The sequence below is a fragment of the Belonocnema kinseyi genome, chromosome 6, assembly GCF_010883055.1.
Source record: "Belonocnema kinseyi isolate 2016_QV_RU_SX_M_011 chromosome 6, B_treatae_v1, whole genome shotgun sequence".
Classification (NCBI taxonomy): domain Eukaryota; kingdom Metazoa; phylum Arthropoda; class Insecta; order Hymenoptera; family Cynipidae; genus Belonocnema; species Belonocnema kinseyi.
This window is the reverse complement of record NC_046662.1, coordinates 140,684,657-140,712,454: the sequence shown is the minus strand read 5'-3', so window position 1 is coordinate 140,712,454 and position 27,798 is coordinate 140,684,657. Positions and strand designations below refer to the sequence as shown.

Genomic DNA, 27,798 nt, shown 5'->3' with positions numbered 1-27,798 from the left:
CACAGTTGTCGACATGTTTTTGAAGTGAAAATTTGCATCACTGGCATTATTTTGAAATTTATTTGCCTCAGGGCATGATTTTTCGTCATTTTTTGAGCTTATAGCTCAACGACGACGTGATGGGTGATTTTTGATACCGAATTTGAATTCAGCGCCCCAAAATCCATAGGAATACGTGTGTCTTGTTACCAGATCCGCACAATTTCCTTTTTTTTTGTTTGGCTGTGTTATTATCGACGAGTTCACAGCAGCATCCGTTTATCACTTGTATAGTTTACTTTTTCCGGGACCACGCTTATTATTTTAAAAATAAATTCATTATTTATTCAAATTAAAGTGATACTATTTCATTTGCCAATCATTGGAGCCGCCGGTTACAAGAACCAGCCCGAAGCTCGAACACGCCCCGAAGCTCGAACACGCGTAAACGTATTGTTTGTCAAACCTTTATTTTTAATAATAAAAGCGAAATATCGAAGAAAAGTTTCGCTGTGATTTAATGAGGTTTAAAAACTTGAATCGTGCTAACTCAACTAAACATTATTGGAATGAGTGAATATTTATAGGACTTATTCAAAATACTATAGCCATTCCCAAGAATTCATGAAAAATTTAAAACTCGCTCATTGCACAATAATATTTAATGGAAAGATGAGTTAAGTCGCTAACTGTGTTTTCTTGCTTTCGTCGGTGAAAAGTATGAAGGTAACTTCGACATATAGAAATGGACCGGTAATGCTGTGGAGAGAACGGTAATGAGCTCTAGAGAGAGAAAAAACATATGAGACGTACACCTATCTCTTTCTAGATAAAGCTGATTGGTCGAGAATATTTTCGTTGTGTGAAGTTTGGCGCAGCGCAGGACCGTGGTTTGTGTCACAAGTGCCCCAATAATGTGACGTTTATCGCACTTTTCAGATTCGATTTATTTATAATTTATTGTAAATAAATATAAAAAATGGTGGCAGTCTGTGTAGTTAGTGGGCGCTGTCAACACGTTAATATGGGGATATGTTTTCATACGTAAGTAAAGTTATTGAATACAGTAAAATAAAAAATGTTACAACAAAAACATAACCTCAAAATATGAAGTTTTGTGTCTATGCAACACAAATGGTTATTTTTTATGTTGTAGAAATATTGTTCAAATTTTTGACAGTTTTTACATTATTTTCGAACTCAAAAAACGATTATTATTGTACAATTTTCAATCCAATTTCAAGAAGAATTTAAGGTTACCAAGTTTTTAAAATAATCTATCTGTAACAGGTTATTTTAAATGAATGTTCTTCAAAATTTAATTTATTATGACTACAAATTTCGAATGTATTGTTTACCTTTTTTTTTAATTAACCGTACAGAATATTTAGGCAATACCCGGGACCACCAATTCACTTGACAGATTCCTGAAATAGATAAAGGCAGGTCTACGTCTCATATATTTTTTCTCTCTCTAGAGCCCATTTCAGTTCTCCCCAAAACGTTACCGGTCCATTTTTATATATTTTTCAAATATGCATACCTCAGTCAATTTGTTCAATGCTAAATTTATTTAATACTTAAGTAAATGAAAGAGAAACTTTTATTCGATATTTTGCATTTATTATTTAAAAATATTCTAATATGAAAAAGTTTTATCTCCTTATTTTATAAACTTATTGTAGAGAATAAGGAATTAAACTTTTTATTCAAAATACTATAGCGATGCGTGAGAATTCATGAAAAAGTTCAAAATCATTCATTGTTGAATACATTTAATTGCGAAATCTGGTCAGTCGTTAATTGTATTTTCTCTCGTTTCCACGGTAAAAAGTATCCAGGTAGCTTCGAATTTCAAGCAACTTTCCGTGAATGATTTTTCCAAAAATATTAAATGAAGTTTTTTGGAAAATCTCATATCGATTTGTCAAAAATTGACTGAGATATTCATATTTGAAAAAAACTTGACGTCTGCCCGCGCGTGAAGGCTGCCTGGCAGAACAGTCCTCGCGATGCATTAGTTAACTTAAAGACGGGGGCAGACGTCGAGTACTTTTTACAACTATGAATATCTCAGTCCATTTCTAACGAATCGATATGAGATTAACAAAAAACTTCATTTAAATTTTTTTAGCAAATCACTTATTGGAAGTTGTTTGAAACTCGAAGTTACCTAGATACTTTTTCTCGGTGAAACCAAGTATACACAATTATCGAATTACCTCAATTTGCAATTATATATTATTAAACGAAAATCGATTTTTAATTGTTCCATGAATCCTTAGGCATCGCTATAGTATGTTAGATCAGTTCTATATATAGAAACTCATTTCAATAAGATTTAACTGAGTTAGAATGATTTAAGTCTTAAAACTTAAATAAAACAGAGAGAAACTTTTATTCGGTATTTCGCTTTTATTATTAAAAATAAACTTTTGCTAACGAAATTTCCAATGAAAAAAGCTTTATTTCCTTATTATCTGCCATTCTACATTTTTTTAAATCTTATTTTGAAAGTTTTCTATTTTTGAAACGCGCGGACGATTCGTTATGCGTGTTCGAGCTTCGAGCTGGTTTTTGCACCCGGCGGCTCATTTGGACTTGTCAAGAAAAAAATGACAAATTGAATTGCTCATTTAAATTTAAAATGCCCACCAAGCAAAATGACAGCAGCATGTATGTGCGACTAGAACATTTTAAAGTGAGTTTTTGAATCTTTAATCCCGATTTAGAAAATCTTAGAGATAAAGCTTGAGTGTTCCACTAACTTCGCAATTTTTTAAATTTTATTTAAACAGCCTCAATTAAAATTTTTCTTTCTTTATTCGCTTTATGCGCAGAAGATGCAGGTATACAATTGTAATTTCATACATTATCTATGCTTGTAATTATTCTGTCTTGACTTTAAATTTGATTTACTGCTTCCTTACAGATAATATATTTAATTAAAAATGCCTATCTTTATTTAATGCGCAAATAACTTATGAAAAAAATATCTCTAGAGTCTAGAAACGCTGACAAACTTGAAAGAAAGAGGAAATATAATATTAGGGATCAAGAAACCTAACATAAAGACATAAAGAATAATCTACACCTGGAGTAGTTCGTGTCCGTGGCAAGTTCCTAGAATATTTTTTTTTATTAAGTCATAATATTGAGCTGCGCAACTGTCAGAAACGAACTTAGCATAAACAAATTTACTGACTGCTGAATATAACGTAACGGAGAAAAAAATTAAAGTTTGGTCGGTTTTATTTGGTTTCATAAAATTCGATTACGAGGATTGCTCTTAAGTGACGCGATTATAAAACGTACGTAATCAGTACTGTATATAACTAATCTACAAGTATGTTTTTGAGTCTTTAATCGGAATCAGATGATGCACCTGAATAGTTTTTCTTGCACATACGTCGTAGCCAGAAATTTGAAACATACATACAAAACCGCAAACTGTCTACAAAGTTGTTTTAAGTAAAACTGTTTTGTAATAACACAGGTTTGCTGTTTAAACATTATTATCAGTAATAATAACAATATTATGTACTAGTACTAAAATTATTTTCAATTGGAAAATATTTTCTATCTGCTCTCGATGACGTATTTACACCGCGCTACGCGCTCGGCTTTTATATTTTCCCCACATTTGCAGAGAGGCCTTTTAAAATTCAAGATCATCACATCGACAACTGTAATATGGTGATTGTGAATTCCCTTTTATCGAAACTCCTTCGTCTTTAATGAACAAATTACCATCGCGTTTTTCGTGCTTCGCACTAGATTTATTGCAAAATCTGACCTTTTGCAAATTATGTTAAACACTTTTATATTAAAGGTATATTGCATTTATTAATGTACCTCGGCTGGGTATTGCTTATTCAGGTATTGCAAAATAAAGTATACATTTTTCAAATCATTCGAAAAATATGTATTTCTGTTCTTGTTTTCGTACTCTGATGAAAATTTTAAAATAGAATTTTGTTATTAAACATTTTATTGCAACCTGTGTCATTTTTCCATAAATATAATTTTTTTATTTTCTATGTTATTTTTTACGATTTGAACCAAAAATACTTGTTGACCCTTTACAAAAGCAATTTTTTTGTTTTCTGTAAATTTGTATAACAAGGGTTTATAACAAATTTGAAGATCTTTTTTGGTTGAACAACTTTTCTTTCTCATTTCTTGATTTCTTTTCGTCTTCCGTATCGTATTTCCAAAAATTTAACATGTCGACCACAGACCATTGAAAATGAACCCTCTCAGTATTAAAAGCTTCATTAAAAAGACTAAGCAAAATAATGCTCCCGTTCCGGAGTCAACCTTTTAAAAAAGCCTTTTTATATATCATTAGGACCCGCAGCTTTATTCAGTTTACAATGTGACAGGATTGCTGCAGTTGCATCCACGAAAATTCGGTGTCAAGAAAGATTTGAGCACTCAAATATAATTACAATCTGATACAAACCGGGATAGAAAGAGCTGACGATAAAAATCAAATCACTCGCTAGAACTTACTACATTTATATACTCCGGCTTAGTTCCAAAAGTTCTCAATGTTTTACGAAAACCCTGTTGTTCTTAACATTTTATTTTTTTACATTCTCATCCTATTAAGAAGATATTGATTTTATGTAAAATTTCACTTTGTTGGTTTTTATCAAATCTTCACGTTCTGAGACCCCCTGAGTAAAAAAAAAACATTTGTACGAAGGTGTCTGTATGTCTGTAGTATGTCGTCTTTATTCTACAGCCTGTAGTCTGTATTCTGCAGGCACGATAATCGTGTTTGCAAATCTCTGCCTTTGTTTCTTTAATTTTCAATCTATATGAATTGCAAGCTCTTAGATAGTAGAAGCGAGCTTCATACGATGAGCGTCCTTTGAGTTGAAACAAGAATTTTCATGATCCGCCGATTTAAGATTTTGAGTAGAGTTCCTATAGATCAGCATATCTGCCTTCGGCGCGGCTATCTTTATTGCGAGTATAAACTTATGGTATAATTCGTCTGTATTGTTATTATTTATGCAAATAGGTGGCACTGCGATTATAAATTAAAAAGGCTTCCTCACCTTCTTCTTTCCATTTTATGAATGTTGTATTACAGTAGAATCAATTGTCTTTTTCGAAGTGGATTGGTAAAAACAAGGTGGGATTAGTTTGCTTGTGTTAATTATTATAATAAGGTGGTTACATTGATTTTATAGGTTCAGAACTCTAAAATTATCTACTGAATGGAGCAAGCTGATGCTGACGCAACAGAGGTCAATAGTGCTGTGTCCAGTACCCGCCAGATATGTAAGATGACCGGGATTGTCAGAGAGGGGACTACCATTGCACAGAATAAAGTTACTAGGCAGTCTGATAAGTCCCTGAAAAGTGAAACCCTGAGACGTTTTTTAGGACAAAGTCGGTTTTATTTTTCGACATACTTTCCTTTTAGGTCGATACAGCGAGTCCAACGATTTTCTAACTTTTTGATACCGTCCGAAAAGTACTCGATCGGAAGATCTCCAAAATACGCCTCTGTTTCAGCTATGAGCTCCTCATTTGAGTAAAAACGCTTACCGGTGAGCCATCTCTTCAGGTTAGGGAATAAGTAATAGACGCTGGGGGCCAGGTCTGGTGAATACGGTGGCTGAGGGACCAATTCGAAGCCGATTTCATGCAATTTTGCTTGTGCAACTAAGCATGAATAAACAGGCGCATTGTCGTGATGATAAAGCGGTTTTTTCTTCTTAAAATGCGGTCGTTTTTCGGCGATATCGATGTTCAATCTGTCCAATAATGATGAATAGTTTGCTCCGGTTATGCTTTTACCTTTTTCAAGATAGTCCACGAATATTATGCCATGTGCATCCCCAAATACGGAGGCCATAACCTTTCCGACCCATTGTTGCGTTTTTGGACGCTTCGGAGCACTTTGGCCCGCTGGAACCCACTGTTTTGCCTGTTGCGTGGACTCAGGAGTGTAGTAGTGAATCCAGGTTTTATCCATGGTTATGAATCGGCGCAAAAACTCGGTCGGCTTACGCGAAAATAATGCCAAATTCTGCTGGGAAGTTGTCACACGAATTCGTTTTTGGTCCACTGTGAGCAAACGCGGAACACATCGCGCGCCGAGCTTCTTCATGCCCAAAACTGAATGCACGATATTGCCCACGCGTTCCAATGATATGCCTACAGCATTAGCTACCTCTCTCAATTTCACTTTGGGATCATTCAACATCATATCATGGACTTTTTCGACATTTTCTGGTGTAGTGACCTCTTTTGGGAGCCCAGGTCGTTCAGCATCAACTGTGCTCGTACGGCCACAACGAAACTCGGTAAACCACTTATGAATCGTTCTAATCGACGGTGCAGAGTCCGGGTAATACTTATCCAGCTTTGCCTTAGTCTCGGATATCGTTTTCTTGCGAAGATAGTAGTGTTTGATCAAAACTTGAAACTCAGATTTTTCCATATTAAAAATAACTCGGAGGTTAGTCGCTTCTCAGTGCTGTAACTTGTAAATGCGTAAACATAAATGGCTGAAGTTTTGACAGGCGTCAGTTGAAGGATCAAGCTCGACAAAAATGGTTCACATTAGTGAATACTAATGCCATCTCTTAGAATTTTCAGGTACTTACTGCCTAGTAAGAGGTTCGAGTAATTATAATAGATTTTTTCCTCACCGATTTAATTAAGGGTCAAGAGATTTCCTCTCTAACACAAAATATGTATTTATTATCTTGTGCATGCAATTTAGAGAGGCAACCCGAGCAATAAAATTGCTTAATAATAGAGCATTAAAATTTGAAGAAAATTTGCTGTCATGTGAACAAAAAATATTGTGTCACGAGTCAATACAAAATTCAGTGTCCGCAGATGGTGAAAAATAAAAAATCACTGTGTAGAGCTTAACTATTTTTAACTAGAGTAACCAGACCTTCACTATTTTGGCCCTTGCTTTGTTCCATAATAGCAGGGCTATAATTAACATAGTACTATCCCGGAAATCAAGGTAATTTCACGCATTTATTTACCAACTAAGTTTCACCCAGACAGATCATGGAATAATTGGTCAAAAATTTGATTTGATTTTCGTCTAAACTGAATAGGTAGCTAAATCCACTTACATTTCTCGAATATGCTCTGAGAGGCTCACCAACAGACTTCTTAACATTTTGATTCTTGATGAGTCACTCAGAAGGACGGTTACGAGGTTGGTTAGGAATTGTAGGAGTAGCACGCTTAGTCAGGAAATTTTCCAAGGGCCAAGGGCCCTGCGCTCTTGAACAGATTCCGGGTCCAGATCGTGTTCCGTAAAAATATTCGTACCTCAAACTTTGGTCCGATTCATGTAGATTAGATCTTTTACCATTCCTGAAGAATGATAAAGTAGAGCGGTTCTTTGCTTTGTCAAGTTTGTACTGTCCAAGGCTCCTGGCGCCATCGAATGCTTTAATTCCAAACGACAGGTGCCATTTATACTGGATCAAACGCTTCACCTCATCTAAAACAAGTTAGGAGGGTTACTTTAGATCACCATTTATTCCAAAGAAACAATAAATTGTTTTTCCTTTTGCGCTTCTCTAGCAGGTCAGCTTGCTTAGATAATTGTAGCTTGAGGTCGGCGTTCTCCACTGCCATTGCCCTAACTCTGGCTTCACAGTCCGAAATCTTTTGTCGATGACACATCAACAATGTTTCTTTCCACGTCGCTGATTTTCATCGATCGTTTTTCTTTGAGAGAAGTTATAGATTTAATGACAGATTTAGAGGTCGTATTAATTATTGGTTGCCGTTTTGACCATCGTGTTCTATATGCAAAAGAAGTACAATAAGCCTATTTTCCAAGAGCCACGCGTGATGATATCCTTTATTTTGAAAAGTGAAAATGTTAACATTTTCTCTAAATTAAAATAATTAACTAATGTATGCCGAGTACTTTAAAGCATTCTTTGTGTAATACTTTTTTACCGAAAATAAAAAGGAAATCCAAATCCAAATAATAATAGGGTTATTATACAAGGATTAAAAGTTAATAAAAATGTGGAATAAAACAATCAACTAATGTATGCCGAAGAGGGTTTAGATTTTGTAGCCCCATTAAATGTTAGAAATATTAGTGGCATACATTTTGCGGTGATACTAATATTTGTTAATAATTTTAAAACATGAACGAAATGTCATAATTTAGAACAACTAACTAATACTTGAAACTTTTTGTACAATAAAACATTTTTATGTTAATTTTGTCTGTAAGATAGGTATGTAATTTTTGATGTTAATAATTGTTATAAAATTTTTTTGACCTCTGAAAATTCGAAGTGTTTTAAAATAATTAACTAATGTCTGCCATCACGTTTTTAGATAATTTCATAATAAAAAATAGCTTACAAAAAGTGGCATATATCTTAGATGTGTATTAGAATAAATAATAATAACGAGGCGTCCTGACGGTAGGATGCCAACGCACGCGACATGCCTTGACGGTACTTAACCAAAAATAAAAACAATAAAAAACTAACTGAGAACTTAGCGCTAGAAAGTCTTGCTCGCGTAATTGAGTAAGATGAGGCTAGAAGTTGGCCAAAATTAAAAGGTGCTCACTCGCTTCATCAAATCATGAAAGTTCTATGTCTAGTTTTGGCTAACTTCTGGCTTCATCTTGTTCAATTCCGCGATCTAAAACTTTCTAGTGCTTACTTCTTGGTTAGATTTTTATTGTTTATATTTTTCGTTAAGTATCATCTAGTCGACCGCGTGCGTTGGCATTCTATCGTTAAGACGCCTCGATAAATTAATTAATTAGCAATACATCACGGAAAAAAGAGATTTAACTAGGTTATGCCATTAAGTATAATTAATTAACTTATTGTTAACATGCATATTTTTATAATGGTATATAACGTGGTTGTTTTCAACTTTTGAGGGCGCAGTTAATCACACCTACCTTTTCCCGTGTATTTTGCAATGACATAACAAATAAAAATGTTATATTATATAATAAAAAAGGGAAGTCATATGAAATCTTAACCAAATTTCTCAACGATGTTTTTAAGGTGTCGAGGAAGTTTTTGTGTTCAATAGATTTTTGTTTTTGCAGTAAAGTGTGAAATATGCGTATCAAAACCGCAATTTGCGTATTATTATGAAGGTTGACATGAGTCTTATGAGTCAAGTTAAAGATATTATATTTAGTTAAGTTTACTGTTATATATTGATCGATTAAGCGATTAAGAATAGGATATTTAAAATATATAAATTATGAACAAGTGCGATTGTGCGAAAGGAAATTTAAGTAAGTTTTGTAAGTTTTGGTTCGAGGTTTGAAAGCTATGTTTACGTCCTTTATAAATACATATAATTAGGAATATTTAAATGATGTGTCCAGAATGAATGAATGTGTTTTATTTCAGATTAAACTATACTAAGACGAAAATAATAATTTTGGAAGTTAGTTTATTTCAAAAAATACAATCGGTAGACGAATTCTGTTTTCGAATCCCGAGTTTTTAGAATTGCAAGGACAAATTTACAGTAACATCTACGAATAGTTGATTGTAGTATCAGAATGTGCAAAATACAAGACGCTTCGGCTTTCTGAAAGAAAACAAGATTCGTCTATCGATTGTGTTATCCGAAATGGAGGAACTTAAAAAAATATTATTTGCGTCGTAGTAGTTTAAAATAAAAAAATTTTTTCATTTTCAGTAAAATGTATTTATAAAGAATATTAATATAGCTCAAAATTCACAAAACAAAACTTACCGGTTTTGCTGTAAATAATTTTTCAGAAATTTCATAGTGCCCTACGTCGCAATTAATTCACTATACATCTTTTAATTGAACCATTGCAGTTAACATTTCGTTTTGTACAATAACCTTAGTTGTTGATGACGTATTTTTTTAAATAGCTTATTATTCTTAATCGGGCAATACACAACTATCAACTTAAGCAAATATAATATCTTTGAATTGACTCAGAACAACCATCACGATCACAACAAAACACAAAATGAGTTTATGTTACCCATGTTTCTCACTTACCTGTGAAAATAAAAATCTATTTGACAGAAGATTTCCTCGATATTTTGAAAACATCGTTTAGAATTTTTGTCAAGATTTCACGTGACTTCCCTTTTTTATTATTTAATAAAACATTTTTAGTTGTTATATCATTTCACAATAAAAGTACTGAGAATAAATTGGAGAATGTCGAGAACGTTGAAACATTGAGTGAGGAATATCATATATACGAAGACAAGTCTGATGATGACAATGATGATGAAGAAGAAGAAGAAAAAGAAGATGAAGAAAATTATCACAGCGATGGTATGAGCATCGATGAAAATAGCATTGATTTTTAGTATAATGATTGACGTGATTGAGTAGTAAATGTCTATCCCTGAAACTAAAGTTCGGAAATCTCCAAAATTCACCGGTCATTGCCGACATTGACTACAGCCCAGCAGTGAAAGTCACTTTGTTTCAATTCGTCAGAGCTAGGGGCAATCAGGGTTTTTTAAATTTAACAAAAAAATTCTTTGATCAATGTTAGGGTTATCTCGCAATAATTTCCAGTACGTCAGAACAATAAAAAAATTGTTTATAGTAATATAGGTACATTTATGAGCAAAAGTCTCTATCTGTTCTAACATTTGTAAATGAAAATTATTTAAACAATTAACAGTTGCTGCCAATTTGCAAATTAGCAGAGAAAAGAACCCTTGAATCCCGTAAGAAATTGAGTCTATTAACTGAAAAATATCCACTTAGTGAATTTGATTATAAATTTTTTTAACATTAAGCAATTTTTGTCCATTTTTCATCGGAAAGCCACTTGTATTTAGTTTCGTGTAAACAATTGTAGAGTGCATTGACTGAGCAAGAGTCAAATACTACAACAAATTTATTTCTAAAAATTGTACAAACAATATATAGCATATTATCATTGATACGAATTAAAGAAAAGTGACATTGGCCGCTGTGCTTTAGTCATTGTCGACAATGACCGGTTAATGTTGGAAATTTCTGAACTTAAGGTATTAGACGGATGAAATTGTTTCCTAAGAATTTGTTTCAAATTGGGACTGTAGATTTATGAGGGTGTAATCTAACGTTTAGTGCAATTAAGAAAGGGCTGAGATAAGTAAAATCAAAAACTGCATCTTATTCATGTAAAACCTATCACAAGGTATTGAAAGAGTAACATATTTTAGCATGACGCTTAAACGGTTCTGACCATTTTTTTCAAACTGAGACGCGATGGAAGGACACAGTACGGAGTTTCTGTGAAAACCTTGGAATTTTTTACCACCTATGTTTAGAAGGAAAGTCGTAGACAAAATTTAAATTTTGAACTGTTTGAGGGTCGAAGAATTGAACGGTGAAGAAGTGGCAACAATGCAAATATTAGACATGATGCATGGTCGATCATGGGTCGATCACATGTTGTCGATGGGTCGATCACATGTTGTTTTTCGAGCACAGTTTGCAACGTTGTCATATCTTTGGACGCATCATTGTAAGCTGTGCGTGTACTTATCCATATACTTCCTTCTTCCCTGTGTCACGACAAACCCAGCCAAAAGCTTCGACTCCGAGCCGAAAGAAAAATGTAATTAATCAAGGATTTCTGAACGCAACTGCATAATTTTTTCACTTTTTTAACTACCGAAATGTAATAACATTAATTTTAATATGTAATATAGGGTATCAGAACAAGGTTAAAACAAATTCTCACATTAACGTAGGACTAACTTTTGTGCAGGACTCCTCATCCGTATAATACCTTATGTTTTTACATTGGTTAGTCGATGCCGACAATTACCGACGCCAGCAATGACTGATTTCTTACATTGACTGTTACATATATAAGGCATGTTGGTAATGTTTAATTTTTAGATATTGCTACGTATATTATAATTACTAAAACAATATATTTTTCGCGTACGCATACTTGTAATTTCGTGAATATAAAAGGAAGTCAGAAAATTATAAAAGGCAACAATAATCAGAAAGTCCTTTTTCAAGTGTCCTTCATTTAAGATTTTGTTTATTTTCTCAATGAAATAGATATTAAAAGGTAGTAGCATGCGAAATTGTTCTTTTTTTAATTTGATGTAATTTCGGAAATTGGTTATTTATAGTAGTGAATCTATAAAATGTGTGCCATTGAATAAGATACTCCAAATTTTTTAACAATGAACCCTGGAAGCGAATATTAAAACCGAACATAATGTCTGCCATTAAGTATTTCAATAGTATTCAATAATGCTTAGTTATATTTGGAGCGGGATCCATTCGTTTATTGTTCTAAATTATGGCTTCCCGATCATATTTGAAAAATTATTAACAAACAGTGGTATAAATGCAGAATCCATGCAACTAATTTTTCTAAACTTTACTACGGCTATAAATTCTAAACTCTCTTCGGCATACATTGTTTGATTGTTCTTTTTTTCATATTTTCATTAACTTTGAACCCTTGTGTATTAAGCCCTACTACCACTTGAATTTGGATGCCATATTGTTGTTGGTAGAAAGGTAGTACACAAAAACTGATTTAAAGTACTCAGCATACATTAGTCAATTGTTCTGATTTCGTGAGAATTTTAACATATTTAATTTGTAAAATGGCGGGCAGTATCACAAGTGGCCCTTGGAAAATAGGCTTATTGTACTTGTTTACCGATGGAATACGATAGTGAAAACGGCAACCAGTAGTTAATACGACCCACAAATATTTCATTAGCTATCAGTCTATTAAGTGAGCTTGAATTTGTCACACAGAAGTCTTTTATGAAGCTAAGTAAGATACAGCACATAATTGAATCAAACTACTGAGAATAATCCTAGAGAATTTTGTGACTGAGCAAAGGGCGAATGCAAACAAGACCGTCCACAAAAAATTAGTTTAGTCTTCAAATGTGGCACGTTGACTAGTAAAGAACAATTATTAATTTTCGGCCTAAAAAACTCATGTATATCAAGTTTTATGAAAATCCATCTAGAAGTGAAATTTTTGCTTCCTAAGGTTAAAAAGGCTTTTTACAAAAAAGATTGGTCTTATGGGAAAACTTATTTGTTTTGAGTATAATATGCCTAAATGTATTTTAAACTTGTACGCGTTGGGGCCAGTACACATAAGAATACCATGGTTCTTCAGCCATTTACTTTTTTCAGTGACCAAATTGCAAACTAAAAAATACGTTTGAAATTTTTTTTTTATAAGAATTGCAAGAAATGATCTACTTTAAATTAAGACAATTGTTTCTTTTTTCTAGATTTGAATTGTTTATTAAATGGTTAAATTATCATATAAAATGCATCATTTGAACTCTGAACACGCCCTTTTCCTGAAGTTTGATCAATAATTGAATTTTATGATTCTATTTAAATGATTTTAATCAGAAAATAAAAAGTAAGATGTAAATTAAATATTAAAATATTTAGATCTAGTTTATTTCTAATACGATGAGGGTGAGGATAAACGTGTTAACACATACAAAATATATAAAACGTAAAATTGTTTTTTATTAAAACGGCCTAAGTATTTACAATAAAAATACAATTACTTCACAATGTTTACATTGTTTAGATAAACGTTAGTAATATGACGGTCACCGTACACCAGGGTTTGGGGTACACTCGCTGAAATGCAAAATCCATTAATTAATTAAATGTCAAATAATGAAGTAATCAAAAAATTGTTTGCAGGAATAGCAGATGTTCCTTGATAATGTAAACCTTACCTTAAGAATACGCATATTAGAATCACATTTCAATCATAATTTATAGGGCATTGAAGTCGAAGTCGAAAATGGAATTTGTGAAATTTTAAATAACTCTATGAGTTTTTAGTGTAAACATAAATACATTATTAAATCACTTTTTTGGCTAAAATATTATTTTTCTCGACAATATATACATTAGTCTTTTCGCAATACTTTTTTAATTTTTAATTCAATACTCTTCAGGACAAAGGAGCAATTTTTACGAACTTTTAAGGTCATGTAGCACATTATGATCTCACGTATTACTGACCGTCCCATGTTATTTTTTTCCACCAATTTAAAAACAGGGAAATTAAAATATCGCGCTAAAATTATTTTTTAAATGATAGGTATTATGTATGTATGTATTTAATCTCTCCCTTTTACGGGTTTGAGGGCCTCCGCTCCCTGTACATATATTTAGAATTCCACCCTTAGTCTAACTTAACTACTACTTATATTCTACTCTTTCGCATTACGTAGGATAAACAATAGTAACAGTAGTGATATTAATTCCTAAAATGAGCGAGCTTCCAGGGCTTCCGTTTCCTCTTACCATAAAAAAAATGCATTTTCCACGATATTGAAAACAATTTTCGTTGTTTACTGTCCCTTTTCAGGATCACCCGTTTGGCTCTGCCCTATTCCCTTGCTTTCCCTCACTTCATCCAATTTCTTTATCCACATCACTCCCTGTCCACTACCATCCAAGATCCATCTTACACACTCATCCACACTCAACTGTCCCTCTTCCTCTCCTGTACATCTCTCCAATACATGTGCCCATGACTCCATTTCGTATCTACATACTCTGCATAAATTCTCCTCTTCATTCATCCAATATCTGCATGCTCTCACTCCTTCTCCCATTCTGAACCGTATAACCCTACTCCATTTTTCTTTCTTTTTTATTTTTTGCAGATATTCTGGTTCCGTCAACCCTTTGACCATCATATGCCATCTATTGTACATCGAATCTATAATCTGTGTCCATCTCTTTTCTCCTTGTTTAACCTATAGCTCTAACTCTGTGTCCTGCCACTCCATAACCCGTTCTCGAATATTACACACCCTTCTCATTTTTCTCCTTTCTACCTCCCATTTTGAGTTTCCCACATTACCTCTCGCTTCATTGTTCCGAATTTCACCGAAACATGCTTGTGCAATTTTACTTCCCTCTCCCCTTTTTAGCTTCTCTTCACACCTCCATGCTCTCTTAATTTGTCTAGTAACCATATTTTCTCTTCCTAACTCTTCTTTTAACATATATCCTGGGCAACTCCAACTAACCCCCATTACCCACCTCAGGAATCGCTCATGCATACTCTACTTTCCTATGTTCCTTCCATCCCCAGATCTCCACACCATAACACCACACCACCCACACCAACGCATCAAACAACCAGACCCTCATTCTCCAATCGTTCTTGAACCTTCTTTTTCCTATACACCATACTTGGCCCATTACTTTACTCGCACATTCAATTCTTTTCCTCACCTGCAGCTCGTTTCCTCCTTCTGCCTCAAACCAAAAACCTAGGTGAGAGAACTGCCCTTTTTTCTTTCCTATTTTCACCCTAATCCTGGTTTCAGTAAAAATTTCCTTTATCCTCTCCACTAACTTTTCCTGTACACCCCTCTCTTTCATTGCCTTCCATAGTACTTTTCTATTCACTGAGTCAAACGCTGCTTTGAAATCTACGAACAAAGCGACTAGTCTCCCTTTCTTTCTCTCCAAATTTCTGTTAACTAAATAGTTAAGTACGTGGATGTTGTCTATAGTTCCTATTCCTTTTCGAAATCCCGTCTGATTATGTGGGATACTTTCTTTTTGTTCTACCTGACTCTCCAACCTATTTCTTAAGATTTCTGCATATATTTTATAGCCGACTGACATGAGAGTGATCCCTCTGTATTCCTCTACCTTCTTTCCTTCCCCTTTCTTGACAAGCGGTACCACCAGTCCCGTCGTCCACTCTTCCGACCAACCTTCCCCTTTCCATACCTTGTTGCAGATCTTCCACATCCCATCCCTAATCTCTTCTCCTCCGAACTTCATCGCTTCGTTCTCCATCCCATCTTCTCCCGTCGCCTTGTTTCTTTTTAACCTATTAATTGCTTCATCCACTTCTTTTCTTGTTATCTCGTTCCCTTCCTCCATTTCTCCTTGGACTATCCTACACTTTTCCCCTTTGATCTTATTTTGCTCTCTCCCCAATAGACCCTTAAAATAATCCGTCCATTCCTCCATTTCCATTTCTTCGTTAACGCCCTTCCTTTCCCCTCTATCCCTATTTATCACATCCCGCACCCTACCTTCTTTGATCGCTTTTTCTACCTCTTCTTTATATTCTTCCTTTCCCTTCTGTCTTTTTATTTCCAGCATCTTCTCATGTTCTTTTTTCCTCCTGTTATACTCCTCCTTCTCCATTTCCCCTCTTCTCCATTTGCTCACACACTCTTTTATTCTCTCTTTAATCTCCCAGCATTCCTCGTCCCACCAGCCTCTCTTTACCCCTGCTCTTTCTTCATTAGTACCCAGCTCATCCTTTACCTTTTCAATGGACTCCTTCAACCTTTCAACTAACGAGTCTATTCCCTCCTCCTTTTCATACCTAACCTTCTCCTTTTCCATCTTTTGTTTAAACTCGTTTAATTTATCTACCCTCCAGATTCCCATCTTCGTGTTTCCTTCGCAACCTTTTTCCTTTCTCCCTCGGCCGCGCTTACTGACGCCTCTTCTTAGTGTAACTATGTCCGGGAAGTGCTCGGACCATATCTCATTCCCTACCTTCATACTCCCTATCATATGCCGCATTCTTTTTTCAGCCAATATGTAGTCTATTACTGTTGCTCCCTTTCCTACGAATGTGATTTCCCCTTCCTTATCTTCTTTCATATTGCCATTGCATATAAACCATCCTGTTTCTCCTATCATGTCTAGTAACTTCCTCTCCTCCCTGTCCGTCTCTCTATGTTTGGAGTTCCTTATAAATGCCTCCTTTTCTTCATCCCATAACCCTCCCCCTTGTTCACCAGTACATGCATTTAAGTTCCCCCTATTAAAACCAATTCTTGCTTCTTTTCCTCCATCCATCTCCTTATTACTCTCCAGTCTTCCTCTTCCCCTCTTCTTCTGTATACACACACCACTGCTATTTCTACTTTCCCAATTATAATTTTTCTTATCATTGTTCCATCCTTTTCCTCCATGTTCTCATCTTTTCTCCCTTTTACTTCTAATTCTTTTTTCACACCTGAAACCATGCCACCCATCCCTCTCCCTTTAACGTGTTCCTTTCTTGCTTCTTGCATTGTCCACACATAACCTTTCGGTAACATCTTTTTTATTCCCTTCCAGTCCTTCTCATCTGCCCAAGTTTCACTCATCATAATCACATCCCACTTTTCTAACTCCTTCCAGAATCCTTTGTTCTTGTTCTTCAAACCTGACACATTCCAGAAAGCTATTTTCACGTTTCTCTCTTCCCCTCCCTCTTCTTTCCTCTTTACTTTGTTTTCCCTTTGCCGCTTGAAAACCCCTCTGATTTATCTCTAGACTCTTTTTCGTCTCCCTTCCCCTACCTTTCTCAAGACTTTTTCCTTTTTTCCTTAATTCTTCTAATTCTTCATCCCAGCACCATTCCTCCCCATTTATCCATAACCTGTCTCTCCCTATCCATATCATATGCCCCTTTTTCCTCTCTACCCAAGCCCCCTGCTCTATTTGCCATCTCCTTTTCCTCTCCCTCCATGTCAGATCTTCTTCAATTATTTCCCTTCTTCCTCTCAATAATTTTTTTCTTCCCATAATTTTCTTTTTCTCCTCCTCACTCCCCACTTTTACTAGAAACATTCCTTCTTTTCCTTTCTTTGTCTCTCGTATTCTCTTGACTCCTTCTACCCTTACCTGCACTCTAATATCTCGCAAAATATTTGCTATTTCCACTTCTCCTGTTTCACTCTCCACTTTTAATACCTTGACTACTATGTCATTTTTCCTCTTTGCCCTTTCTTCCCCTTCTAATCTTCTTTCGATCTCACTGAGTCTTTTCTTCAATGTTTCATTCTCACTTCGGACATTCTTTTCATTCCCTTGAACTATTTCCTTATTTTCTGTTTTTTCCCCCATATGCTCATTTCTAATTTCTAGACTTGATACCCGCTCTTCCAACTGTTTTATTTCTCTAGATCTCTGGTCCTTTTCTACCTCATCTTCCCCAGCCACTCTTTTCCTTTTTTCCTCCCCTTCACAGCTAGTCGCGCTTGCCTTTTTTTCCTATTCGTCCAGACTTTTGTTCGAACCCGCGTTGCCTGGCTTGTTAAGGCGCTGTAAATTTGAGGGCCCTCCCCGTTGCTTGCCCGTACCTGAATCCGCTACCCTCCCCACCCGGGTGGACTTCTCGGCACTTTCATCACCGCTGCTGTCACTGCGATCAACGTCACCCATCCCCCCACTTGCAATGCTTTCAGCAACGTCAGCTGTTGCAGCCACTACGGTCTTCTGCTCTGTGTGATCGTCCAGTAACTGTTGCCCTCTGGCGCCAGTTTGTGAACTTCGCGTCGTCGGCATCCTACCTTAACCAAAGCTCTGTGACGTTTCTCGCCTTTATTTCCTACCTCTTGTCCCCCTGACCTAGCAACTATTTTTTCACTCCTAACCTCAAAAACTTCACAATCTCCAAATTTTCACTTCAAACCACTCACTTTCACCCTTCACACCTTTGCCTTCACTCACCCTTCTTTCTTTACACTCGATCTCCGCACTTTCTGCCTTTTTTGCATCCACTCACCCTTATTTCCTCCAGCAAAGCCAAAAATACACCACTTGACAAAAAGAGTTCTTTCGTGATCGGTACCGGAAATGGAAGCCTTTTAAATGACAGGTATTATAATGCAGAAGGTCTGCCTGGTCAACTAGAGTAATTATTAATTTTTAATATTTGCAATGTTCACCGCAAAGCCATGTATTTCGATTTATTTGAATATGTGGCTGATAGGAGAAAGCAACGTTAGGAATAAGATGCGAGCGCCACTTCGCAGTGGTGGTTGCTGAGAGAAGCCTCCTGCATTGAATTTTTTGCATTCTTTGAATTTTTCAAATTTTTCGAATTCAAATATTAACTATTACTTAAAATTGAAGGCAACAACCTAAAATTACAAATTCATTAAATTTTGTTGTGTACTTTTCGATGCCTTGAAGTTTTCTAAATTCTTAAAAATACTTTAAACTCTTTTAAATTACTTTTTTGGTTTTTAATTTAAATTAAAGAAAGAACAGCTAAAATTAAAAAATTTATTTAAATTAATTCGCCGAATTCTTTTAAATTGTTTGCATTGTATTAAATCCTTTGCATTCTTTACATTAAAAAATTGTTATAATTTAAATATTAAGTATTACTATAAATTAAAATGAATTTCTTTTGTTTTAATACATTTGAATTTTTTGACTTCTTCTAAATTCTTTGAATTCTTTTAAACTTTTTTTTAATTTTTTGCATTCTTTTGTATTCTGTAAATTCTTTGAACACTTTTGAATTCTTCAAATATTTTAGAATTCTTCTAGTTTTTATATTTTGAAGATGAAGTATTACTTACGACTTAAATTAACGTCATGAAGAATTAATTTGAGTTGCTTGCAATTTTTTTAAATATTTCGAAGTCAACAATTTTTATCAGTTTTACTTACTTTTTACTTCCTACTTTTTTCATATTTTAATGAAAAATTTTATTATTCTTGATATTAAAAAACAAGGAATGTAACTTTATGTTTTAAAGTACGAACAATTTTGACTTGAAGTTAGAAAAACGCGAATTTTCTTTGTTTCAATTCTTTTGAAATATTTTAACTCTTTTCAATTCTTCAGACTCTGTTGATTTTTTTTTGTATATTTGAATTGTTTCGAATTAATTTTAACCGTTTGAATTCTGTGGATCTCTTGGAATTAAAAAAATTCAAACTTAAATATTAATTATTATTTAAAATTAAAATTAGTGACCTAAAATTACAATTTTATTTTAATTTTATGGATACTTTTGGATTCTTTAACATCTTTTAAATTCTTTTGAATCATTTGAATTCCATTGAAATCTGTGTATACTGTAGAATTCTTTACAAACTGTTGCATAGTTTTCATGCTTTCAATTTAAAAATTAAGTATCAATTAACATTAATATTAATATCCTAAAATAAGGAAGCATTTATTCAAAATTTTTGAATAGATTTGGATTCTTTGAATTCTTTAATCTTTGGAACTCGTTTGAATTCTTTTTAATTTTTTATTCTGTTGAATCTTCGGAATTAAATTATTTAAAATGCCGCTGAATTCTTTGTACTATTTTGAATTCCTAGAATACTTTTGGATTATTTTTAATCCTTTGAATATTTTGAATTTTTTTAATTGGTTGCATTTTTTCACGCCTGAATTTTTTTGAATTCCGCGAATTAAAAAATTTGGTACAACTTAAGATTAAAATTAACAATTTAAAATTATGAAAAATTCCTTTTTTAAAGTTCATTTCCATTCTTTGAAATCTATTCAATTCCTTTTTTTAAATTATTTTGAAATCATTTGAATTATTTTGAACGCCTTTGAATTCTTTTACATTTTTTGAACTCTTTTTAATTTTTGGAATTCACATTTTTTTTTAATCCGCTTGAAATTTTCCACTTGCAAATAAAGAATTGCTTATTACTTAACAAGACATGAAGTACTCAAAAGTGAATTTATAATTTACACGATTCAAATTTATTTTGTTTATTTACAAAAACTATATTATTTATTCTTATTCGCAAAGGAAAGGCAACTGCTTTTATCCACCCTCTTGCTTTCCATTTCTTAATGTGCAGAACATGGTTTTTTAGGATTTTTTAAATACTGTCGGATTTTTAACATTTTCTTTAATTCTTTTAATTCTTTTAATGTTTCTGAATCATTCGAATTGGTTTCAATTTTGTATATTCTTTAGAATTCTTTGAAATCCTTTGCATTGTTTTCAAGCTTAGAATTTTGTGAAACCTTTGAATTCAATAATTGTTACCTAACGCTAATATTACCAACTTAATATTAAGAACAATTGCCATAGAGTTCCTGTGTGAGACCGCCTCTCCAATCTCTCCTTGTGTAAAATGAAGCTACCGCGCATTAGGAAAACTTCTTTCAAATTTAGATTCTTGGAATTCTTCTCCATTCTGTAAATTCATTTGAATCTTTGAAATTCTGTGAAATCTTTTGAATTTTCGGAATTTTTTAAATTCTTTACAATTCTTTTGACATCTTTCGAACTCTTTGAATTCTGTGTATCCTTTCAAGTTCTTTGTAAGCTGTTGCATCGTTTTTGTGATTTGAATTCATTAAATTCAAAAATAAAGTATAAACTAACATTTATATTAACAATTTAAAATTAAAAAGAATTCAGTTGAATTCTTTGAACTATATTTAAGATTCTTCTAATTATTCTCAATCCTTTTGAATGGGATTGAATTCTTTGAACACCATTTAATTTTTTGAATACGTTTGGAGTCTTTTAAATTCTTATACATTCTTTATGTATCAACTGATTTTTTTTTAATTTTCCGAAATCTTTAAGTTCTTGTGAATTCTTATGAATTTCTGTAAATTCGTTGAATATATTTGGATTCTTTGAATTTTGTTCAATCCTTTTAAATCTTCGGAATCCTTTAGAATTTTTTTGTAATTTTTTATTGTTTCAAATTCTGGTTATACTTTCGAATTCATTGTATCCTATTAAATTGTTTTTAAGATTTAAATTTTTGTAATACTTTCAATTGAAAAATTAAGAGTAACTTAAGATTAAAATAAATAATCCAAAAATATGAAACATGATATCAGCAGGAGTTAGTCAATATCCGGCCAATGAAGGGAAGACATGTGCAGGACTTAGTCGATATCAAGCCAATGAAGTCAAGACATGAGAACGAGTTTGTATATATCTGGTCAATAAAAGCAAGACTTGTTCAGGAATTAGTGAATGCCCAGAAAATAAAGGAAAGACATGAACAAGAGTTAGGAAAAATGAAGGCAAAAGCCAATGAAGGCAAGACATGCGTAGGACTTAGTCAATATCCAGCTAATGGAGGTAGGACGTGAGCAATACTTCATCAGGATCCAGCCAATAAAAGCAAGACATGTGCAGGAATTAGTCAATATGCAGCCAATGAAGACAAAACAAGCGTAGGGACTCAGTCAATATCCAGTCAATGCAAGCTAGACATGGGCAAGAGTTAGTCAATACTCGGCCAATTAAGGCAGGAAGTGCGCAGGACTTATTCAATATTCAGTTAATGAAGGTAAGAAATAAGCAAGACATGATAAAGAGTAAGTCAATATCCGGCCAATGAAGGGTATGTTTGTGGAGGACTTACTCATTATCCAGCTAATGCAGGCAGGACGTCATAAAGAGTTAGTAAATATGCGGCCAATGAAGGCAAAACATGTGCAGGACTTAATGAATATCCTCCAGCCAATAAAGGAAAAACATGAGCAAGAGTTAGTCAATATCCGGCCATTAGAGCCAAGACATGTGCAGGACTTAGTCAATATCCAGCCCATAAAGCAAAGACATGTCCAATAGTTAGTCAAAATCAAGCCAATTAAGACAAGATATTAAAAAAGGTTTGCAAATATCCGGCCAATAAAGGAAGGACATGTACCTGACTTACACACTATGCAGCCAGTGAAGGCAAGACATGAGCAAGAGTTTGTAAATATCCGGCCAATGAAAGCAAGACTTGTTCAGGAATTAGTTAATACCTAGCTTATAAAGGCAAAGCATGAACAAGAGCTGGTCAATATCCGGCTAATAAAGGCAAGACATGTGCAGAAATTAGTCAATATCCAGCCCGCAAAGGCAAGGGATGAGCAACAGCTAATCAATATTGGGCCAATAAAGGCAAGCCATAAGCAATAGTTAGATAGGTTCTGGACAACGTAAGCAATATATGAGCAGGTCTTAGTCAATATCCAGCCAATGAAGGCAAGATATGAGAAAGAGTTAGCCAATATCCGGGCATCACTGGGAAGACATGTGCAGTGCTTAGTCAATATCTAGCCAATGAAGGCAAGGCATGAGTAGGACTTAGTCAATATCCAGTTAAAGAATGCAAGACATGAGCAAGAGTTAGTCAACATTCGGACAATGAAGGCAAGACACGTGCAGGACTTAACCAATATCTAGCCAATGAATACAAGACATAAGCAACAGTTAGTTGATATCCGGCCAATGCAGGCAAGATATGTACAGGACTTACTCAATATCCCGCCAATGAAGGAAAGACGTGATCAAGAGTTAGTAAATATACGGCCAATGAAGGCAAGACATGTGCTGGACTTAGTCAATATCCAGCCAGTGATGGCAAGACATGAGCCAAAGTTAGTGGATATCAAGCCAATGAAGGCAAGACATAAGCAAGAGTTTGAAAATATCTGGCCATTTAAAGCAAGACTTGTTAAGGACTTAGTGAATGCCCAGCTAATAAAGGCAAGGCATGAGCAAGAGTTAGCTAAAATTCGGCCACCGAATGCAGGATATGTGAAGGGCTTAGTCAATGACCAGCTTATGGAGGAAAGACATGAGAAAGAGTTAGTCAAAATCCAGGCATCGATGGGAAGACATGTGCAGGGCTTAGTTAATATCTAGCCAATGAAGGAAAGACATGAGCAAGAGTTAGTTAATAGCCGGCCAATAAAAGCAAGACCTGTGCAGGAATTAGTCAACATCCAGCCAAAGAAGGTAAGAAATGAGCAAGAGTTGGGCAATATCCAACCACTGAAGGTAAGCTATCGCCAGGACTTAGTCAATATCCAGCCCATGAAGGCAAAACATGAGTAAGAGTTGTTCAATATCCGGCCAATGAAGGCAAGACATGTCCAGGACTAAGGAACCACAGTTTGCACAAAAACAATCCGTTTATTGATAATGATAAAGAAAAATAAAGTCACCAAAAATACAAGTGAGAATCAATACGGTGAGCGCTGTTATCTAAGACGCTCTCGTGCGACCGACGGACTAACTTGCGAAAAAGTGTCAAAGTATAAGGAGCCCATTAATCCCCACTTTCATATCATAATATAAATGAATAAATATAGATATAATCGCTTTCAAAGTTTTCCTTAATAATTACATTTTCAAATATTAAAGATTTCAACACTCTCCCTGAAACTCTGTAATTTAAAAACAATCAGGTTATCTTACTTATAATCTCGGTTTTACTCACTAGACCTAATTTGGACCTCAAGAACTGAAATCTAGGCTTCGCTAAAGCTTTAGTAAAAGCATCGGCAGTTTGATTAGAAGTCGATATGTACTCTAGACTATTCTCTCCCTTTTCATACAGGTTACGCATAAACTGATACTTTACGTCTATGTGCTTACTTCGCTGGTGAAACTCTGGATTTTTATTTAATTTTAACGCACTTATATTATTAATGTACAAAATATAATTTCTGCTGTCTTTTCCACATTCAGCGAGTAATTTCTTTAGCCAGACAATTTATTTAGTAGCTGAGGCAGCCCTTACATACTCAGCTTCGGTCGTAGATAACGCTACACATTGTTGTCGTTTACTTTGGCATATAATAACAGCGCCTAAATAAATACAAACAACTACGCTTGTTGATTTCATAGTCTCTTTATCTCCATCAAAGTCAGCATCACTGTACGCTTCAAAATGTCCTGTTTTACAGTAATGTAAGCCTAGGTCTACAGTGCCCTTTAAATATCAAATTATTCGCTTAACAAGTAACCAGTGAATCTCGTCAGGATTTTCTGAAGCTCTTGATTCAACATTAACAGCAAATCCAATATCTGGTCTACAAACTACGTGTAAAAACATCAGATTACCAACGGCCCCTTGTACGGGGCTACACGTCCTTTATTGTCGCATTCAATCACATTATTTTCTGTTCATATTGGAGTAGAAACACAATCGGCATTACTCATATTAAATTTATCTATAATCTTTTCCGTGTAACTACTGGACTGAACGTTTCTTTATAATCAAAACCTTTGACCTGCGAATAACCTTTTATCACTAAACGCGCTTTAAAACGTCTTGTACTACCTCGATTTACCTTTGTAGTGTTAACCCAACGATTATTAATTATTTTGTTTTGACCTTGTGGTTTTTCAACAAGTTCCCAAGTTTTATTTTCATGCAAAGAATTTATTTCGTCTTGCATAACAGCCTGCCATTCCCTTTTATCTTCTGAAATAACAGCTTCATTATAATTCAAAGGCAATGTTTGTGCAAGAAACGATACGGGACAACCGAAAAATTCTGTCTGCCTAATTGTCCGTCTGTCCCTTAACTTTCTATCATCTGAGTCCTCTTTACTTGAAAATTTCAAAGGTTCTTCTTTTTTATTAGAATCCTCCTCATCTGAAATACTTTTATATGGTTCTTCATCGCTTTCAGGAGATAAATCACGATTTTCTAAATGACCTCTTTGAATATCAACATCAGCCTCATTCGGAACTACCTTTTCTGTTTTAAATACAACATCGCGAATTGAAATTACGTTTCTGAAACTTGGTACATAGACACTAAAACCTTTGCAATTTTCAATATAGCGTACTAAAAACCCTTTTTCTGCCTTTTTGTCAAGTTTTCTCCTTTTTTATCTGGTATATGGACAAGGCATTCCGTACCGAAAACTTTTAAATTATTTACGTTAGCTGATTTTCCTAACCACAACTAATAAGGAGTTTTAACCGTTTTCTTACTTGGACCAGTCCTATTAATAACATACACAGCTGTATTCCTTGCTTCTGCCCATAAAAACAAAGGTAAATCCAGTTTCGAGTAAATCATTGAACGGGCGGCCTCTACGATAATTCCATTGTCGGGTTCTGCGATACCGTTCTGCTGCGGCGTATAAGAAGCATTTACTGTATGCTTTATACCTCTACCATCCAGAAAGATCTTTACATTTTTGTTAACATACTCTTTACCACCACCACTATGAATCTCTTTTACATTTTAAACAAAAAAATTCTCAACTTCAATGCAAAATATTTTTAATTTTTCTCATACTTCTGATTTTTCTCGAATAAAATAAATTTTCCTAAATCCTGAAAATTCATCTTTAAAGGTTGCAGAGTATTGTTTTTTACCCAGAGCCTCCTTCTGCATGGGTCCACATACTTCAGTATATATAACTTGACGAATTTTTGTGGCACGTTCAACTCTTTTATGGAAACTTGATCTGTGATATTTACCATATATACAACCATCACAGAAAACATTATCAATCACAAGATCAATTCCAATATTCTTCAAAAAATGTTTTGCATGTCTTTTATCCTGGTGGCAAAGGCGTTCGTGTCACAATTGAAGGGTATCTACTTTCTTAACAACAAGACATTCTTTTGGAATCACAACTCACAAATCTACTGTACATAGATCGCAGCTCGCAGAGCCCTTTGCAATAACTTTATTATTACGCGTCAATTTAAATCTTTCGCCATAGTCAGTAATTGAAAAATCTACCCCCTTATTAGCAGTTACTCTTACAACAAACAAATTTCTTTTCAAACCAGGTACATATAAACCATCACACATAATACCGAGAATTGAATCACCATCTACCAAAGTCACGATTTCAATATTACCTGTACCATATGCTGGAATTTCCTCAACATTTCCCATTCTTACTTTGATTGGATTTTTGAATTCATTGAATTCGCAGAACCACTCCCTTCGAAAGGACATGTGATTTGATGCTCCTGAATTTATTAGCCAATAATCGTCATCAACCGCGTCGCTGATTCCCATGAACGCCTGCCTAACCGTTGAACCTTGCTGCGTAGAATTCTCTCCATCCTCCATATCCATTTTCTCTCTCCCTTTGGGGCAATGTCTCCTTAGATTAACTTTTGAACCACAAATATAGCAACCAGTACAGTCCTTTCTCAAATGGCCTCTCTGTCCGCACGTGTAACATCCCGTGCTGTTCCTTCGAATGTTGTCCTTTTGATTTGACTTTTTATTCTTATCGAAAACATAGCTTCTCGAGTCCGTCTTCGTAAATAAGGCAACCGTCGTTTCTTCAAAGTCTCCTTGTGTGTGAATTCAAACTTCTTCAGACATTAACCTTGTAATAAGATTTTCTAAATTTTTCTTCGAATCATCTACGGAATACCAGGCACTATGAAAATGATTGGAATGGGACGTTAAAATTGAAAGTGTACGTGCCGGCACCATTGAATCCGAAATTTCGTCACCAAGACTCTTCATCTTTGCCACCAACTGTTCAAGTTTCGACAAATTATGCGCAACATTCTTACTCGACTTTCACTTAAACTCAAAAAAATATTTTTGAATAAGCGATAAATTTTCATCAGATTTAATGTCATAAACCGCACTTAATTTAGTCCACATTTCCATCGCAGTCGTACAACTTAAAAGAAGGTCTAGCGGTTTCTTTTCAACTGTCGAGACAATCAGCTTCCGGGCAGCTTTGTTCGCTTTTTGAAATTTCTTTAAACTCGCCTCATATCCTGCTGCTCCTATTTCAAGCTTAATTAACCTGCCTTCACATACATCCAATAGATCATCATCTTTTTCCAACAGTGTGCGTATAACGAAACGCAATTAATGCCAATTATCCTTGTCACGTAGTTTTTCCACTTCCTGGTGTATCGCTTCCATTTTAATGCCACTTTACACAGTACACCGATGTTTCACTAAACAATTCATTCTGGGCCCATAACCTCTTAAGGCTATCACTAAGGAACCACAGTTCACATAAAAACAATCCGTTTATTAATAATGATAAAGAAAAATAAAGTCACCAAAAATACAAGTGAGAATCAACACGGTGAGCGCTGTTATCTAAGACGTTCTCGTGCGACCGACGGACTAACTTGCGAAAAAGAGTCAAGCTATAAGGAGCCCATTAATCCCCACTTTCGTATCATAATATAAATGGATAAATACCAGGTGTATACATATGAAACCGGTATTGCCATCTAGCGGCCAGTAGGCACACTTGTAGGCACTGTCGGAACTTACCATTTGTGCTAATTGGCATAT

General features: G+C 34.5%; 1 protein-coding gene across 4 annotated transcripts in view; it reads right to left on the bottom strand.

Annotated features, from left to right (window-relative positions):
* LOC117174147 (TWiK family of potassium channels protein 18) overlaps positions 1-27,798 on the bottom strand; it is a 490,025-nt gene that overhangs the window by 19,136 nt on the left and 443,091 nt on the right. Inside the window, exon 5 of one of the 4 annotated variants that reach the window (XR_004467268.1) lies at positions 7,098-7,474. The exons of 2 other annotated variants lie outside the window; for them this stretch is intronic. The gene's annotated coding sequence lies outside the window, so the exon portion shown is untranslated. Of the gene's footprint in view, positions 1-7,097; positions 7,475-20,811; positions 20,935-27,798 lie in introns of those variants that run through there. One more of the 4 variants, XR_004467267.1, reaches the window with a different exon arrangement.